Source organism: Canis lupus, chromosome 7 (genome assembly GCF_003254725.2).
Source record: "Canis lupus dingo isolate Sandy chromosome 7, ASM325472v2, whole genome shotgun sequence".
Classification (NCBI taxonomy): domain Eukaryota; kingdom Metazoa; phylum Chordata; class Mammalia; order Carnivora; family Canidae; genus Canis; species Canis lupus.
In genome coordinates, this window is record NC_064249.1 from 19,355,554 (window position 1) to 19,360,258 (window position 4,705).

General features: G+C 39.0%; 1 pseudogene; it reads left to right on the forward strand.

The window, feature by feature from the left end:
• Positions 1-2,548: 2,548 nt before the first annotated feature.
• LOC112648225 (mitochondrial fission regulator 1-like) lies at positions 2,549-3,910 on the forward strand (annotated as a pseudogene).
• The last annotated feature ends 795 nt before the right edge of the window (positions 3,911-4,705 follow it).

A 4,705-nucleotide genomic window follows, 5' to 3' on the forward strand; every position in this document is an offset into this window, starting at 1 on the left:
TTCTGATAAAGGAGTACTTAACAGAGCCATTTTTTTCGCTTGGTTTTTTTGGTTCTTGCATGTCTGAAAAACCCTTATTTAGCCTCACATTAGATTGGAGGCTAATCCAATCCAATCTTTGGCTACTATAGAATTTCATCTTGGAAATAGTCTTCTCTTGGAAGTTAACAGGTACGTTTCCACTGATTCCTGGTGTCTAATGCTCTTTCTGAGAAGCCTAATGCAATCTGATTTTTTTCTTCTAAAAATTATTTATTTAGAGAGAATGAGCAGTGGGGACAGCAGGGGGGGTGGTGGTGGTTGGCAGAGGGAGAGAAAAGAGAGACTCTCAAGCAGACTTAGTGATGAGCATGGAGCTCAGGAGCTTAGAGCATGAAGCCCAATGAAGGGCTCAATCTCACAATCCTGAGATCATGACCAGAGCTGAAACCAAGGGCCAGATGCCTAACCAACTGAGCTACTCAGGTGCCCCGATTTTGTTTGATTTTAATTATGACTTAACTTTTCACCTTATCTCTGGAAACCTTTACGTTCTCTTCTTCATTACTTCATTCTTCATCACTTCATCACTATGAAATTCCCAAATTTCATAACACTATGGTTTGGGTCTGTTCTCACTTTTTAGGTTGGTACTCATTAACTTCTTTATACTGTCAGACATTTTATGTATAATTTAAAATGTGTAAAGCAAAATTTCCTATATTGTTGTTGTTTTTCTCTTTGCAAACCTCCTATTTATTAGAAATTAGATCTCCTGGATTTCTCTGATTCTTTCATCTTTTATTTCCCATTTTCCTCACATGTCTTTTATTCTACTTTCCAGAAAAATTTCTTGAGTTCAGTTTTCTACACATACTGAATTCATTATTGTCAGCATCAGGTGTTTCATTTCTATAAATTCTTTTCATTTGATGATTGGTTCATTTTATAGAATTATCTTTTGTTTTAAGAAAGTAAAAATTTCTCATCTGAAATTAAGGTAGGGGTTTTGCTAAAGGAAGGATGGTTGCAGAGGGTGGGGAGTGAGCCAACTGATGTCCTGTTAATCTGCCTAGCCTGTGCCACCTCCCTCTCTGCTGCTTCTCAGCTATTGGCTTATTAAAGAGTTTTCTCTCAGTCAATTCCTGATTGTAGTGAAGGCCCAATTGTGAAATGAAAAGCTATATAATTAGCTTTGTATAGGATAGGATGTAGAGTTTATAGTGAGGGAGTTTTCATCAAAATTTAAAATTATAGGGATGCCTGGGTGGCTCAGCGGTTGAACGTCTGCCTTTGGCTCAGGGTGTGATCCCGGGGTTCTGGGATCGAGTCCCACATCAGGCTCCCTGCATGGAGCCTGCTTCTCCCTCTGCCTATGTCTCTGCCTCTCTCTGTGTGTCTCTCATGAGTAAATAAATAAAAAATATTTTTAAAAGATTTAAAATTATAAGCAATAAAGAATTCATGGGTTTGAGTTCATAAAAAAGAAATAAAATTTCTGTTCAAGTTAAGATATTTGATATTATATACCAAAATATTGGGAAAAGTTAACTCTGGGTGATAAGAATGTGTGATCAGAAAGAAAGAAAACTCAAGATTGACTGACTGAAATAAAATTGAGGAATAAGGAATTAGGCTTGCATGTGGTAGGAATGTAATGAAGTATAAGTTAAGGTGGGAAAGAAAAGTACAGAAGTTAGTGGAAAAGACCATGGGTTAAATTTTATGAGCTAGTACAGAGCTAAACAATGATAACGGTTGCCTAGGAAAGGAGAAGATGGTGAGTGAAATGGAGTAGTACTGAAAATCGTGGACCATTGAATGGGTTATCTACACAGCCCTTGTAATCTAAAAAGTGGGCAAGAGTTTTGGCAGGGGAAGGGGGCAGATGTGCAAGACTCTGAACAATGTATTAAAATCCTCAAAGTCTCGGGCAGCCCTGGTGGCGCAGCGGTTTGGCGCCGCCTGCAGCCTGGGGCGTGATCCTGGAGACCCGCGATCGAGTCCCACATCGGGCTCCCTGCATGGAGCCTGCTTCTCCCTCTGCCTGTGTCTCTGCCTTTCTCTGTGTCTATGAATAAATAAATAAAATCTTTAAAAAATAAAATAAAATAAAATAAAATCCTCAAAGTCTCATTAAGGATTGTCCAAAGATAATGTGGACTAGGGAATTGGTGGACCACGCCTCTAGGATTTGCTACTTTATTCACTGAAGTATCCCACTGTACTCACCCGTAATTAAAGTGGCCAATTTATAAATGGCAATTTTAGGATCAATCTAGGAAGAATCATATTTTTAACAAAGCATTATTACTATATTTCTCCTCTGCTTAGCTTCATCTACATGGCAGACATTTTATGTAGGGTTGAAAATCTCTACTTTCTTACTAAACTGCTCTTGAGTGTTTCAAACTCTTAATTTGTGTGCATACCTAATTGCCTCAATGAATTCAGGGTAAAGGAAAATGAAAAGGTCGGGAGAGGCTGAGATGTGATAAGAAACCTTTCAAGTCTAAGAAATTGTATAAGTCAGTACCTCCCTGGGAGAGCCAAGCTGGAAGCTGGAGCAGCTCAAGAAGGCACCTGGCTGCCACGAGGCAGAGTGTGCTTATTGGACCATGTGCTGCTATATATGCCTGAAGTACTTGAAATGCAAATTTGGAGACACTTTGCCATCTAAATGCTTGGCTGGATTAAGCGACTAATTAGGATGGTTTTTCAACAGGTTGGAGTAAGCATGCAATCGGTACTCTGGTCTGGGAAGCCATATGGTTCATCTCGAAGTATCGTAAGAAAAATTGGTACTAACTTATCTCTGATCCAGTGTCCAAGACCAATTTTTAATATTGGTCCAAGAGTTTGGTTTCAGTTTACCTACAACAGAGCCCCAGCCATCCAGGAGAAGAGGCAGTGGTGTCCTTTGCTGATGTTGGATGGGTAGCTAAAGAAGAAGGAGAGTGTTCAACGAGACGAAGGACAGACGTCAGACCAAGGCAACCCCTTCAGGATGACATTCCTTTCTTTGAGAAGCAGCCAAGCAGACAGTTTTCCTTATCAAGTCTGTCTCCAGAAGAGCCTCAACAGAAGACCGCACTAGCAAATGAGGAAGCATTGCAGAAGATCCGTGCCCTTGAAAATGAACTTTGCTGCTCTCAGAGCACAGATTGCCAAAATTGTGACCCTGCAAGAACAGCAAAATCTCACTGCAGGTGATTTAGAACCTACCACATCTGTGGCTGCAGCACCACCCTCTGTCTCCCGGCCTCCCTCACCACCCCCCACCCCTCCCCCCATCAGGGCTCCACCAAAGTGTGTCTTCTGTTGACTTAATAAAAGAGCGAAGAGAGAAAAAAGCTTGTGCTGGAAAGACTCTGGTTAAGAGCAGTCCAAAGAAATCTGATATGCCAAAAATGCTAGAGATCCTTAAAGATATGAATAGTGTAAAACTGCAGTCAGTAAAAAAAGGTCAGAACAGGATATGAAGCCCAAACCGGTGGATGCTATGAGGGCTACCCTGCTGCCCTCATAGCAGAGGCTCTGAAAAAGAAATTTGCTTATCGATATCGAAGCGATAAGTCAAGGTGAATTTGAAAAAGGAATTCCAAAACCTGCATCTGAGGTCACCTCAGAAATAGTGTTGTTTGGGCCACACATGCTGAAGTCTACAGGAAAAATGAAGGCTTTAATTGAAAATGTTTCAACTTCCTAATAGACAGTGAGCCGAGAAAAACTATCCTTGTTCCAGCTGTTGGTTGGTTAGGGCTGTTTGGCTAGTAGAAATCAACAGTATTTAGTAAATACCTGAATTTAGTATTCAGTGGTATCCTTTTAAGTCTAATTAGATTCAGCAATAACAAAAGCACCCTAAGTTTGTGGGGTTTCTCTTATTTTATGAGATTAGTTCTGAAGTTTTCCATAACGTGTATTCAGAGGTAACATGTTTCTAATGTGTAGTCATAATGTTTAGGTTTCTAGGCTTGAAAACATTTATATAGATTTCAGAAGAAAGGACATTTGTAGTTGTGAGTTTTTAATTCCTAACACTAATTTATCTGGACAAATGTCTTATGCATATATTTGGGTATAACACAGTATGTAAAATTTAATAATGACATCAGTGAGGGTAATACTGTTACCATCATTAGTTGTCAGTAATCATTTACTACTCAGTGATGAAACACAGGTTGTTGGAGTGAAATATTTAGGGTTGGAACCTTTTTGCCTTGAATAAGGCTTTTACCTTAGATTCTCTATCTCATTTCCTTGGGAAATGGGGTTCAAGTAGGAACCAGATAATGTTTACTGCTGAAAATTCCATAATGCTTTCGTTTAAAAGAAAGCCAAGACTGAAAGCTGCTTTCACTTTAGTGCTGTTCAGCACTGAGAAAAAAAATGTAGGTTTCATATAGATTTAATTCAATAATTTGATTTTTCACTATAACAAGTGAAAACCAGAATGTACCATCTTTTTTTTTTTTCCAGTTGAATAAATGGCATCATAAAGATGACTCATTGCAAAATTACTTAATGGGAAATGGCAGCATAATAGGGTTTTAAAATTTTTAATATTGGTGGAATATAGTAGCTATAGTGAAACATTGAATAGGCGAAATAATTTCCTGTAAGTTGTTTATCATTGGTCGGAGTGCTGTTCTGTTGAATTACATTATACAGCAAACCTTAGGTGCTATTTGGGGAACAGCCTTTCTCATTGAGAGCTTCTGAG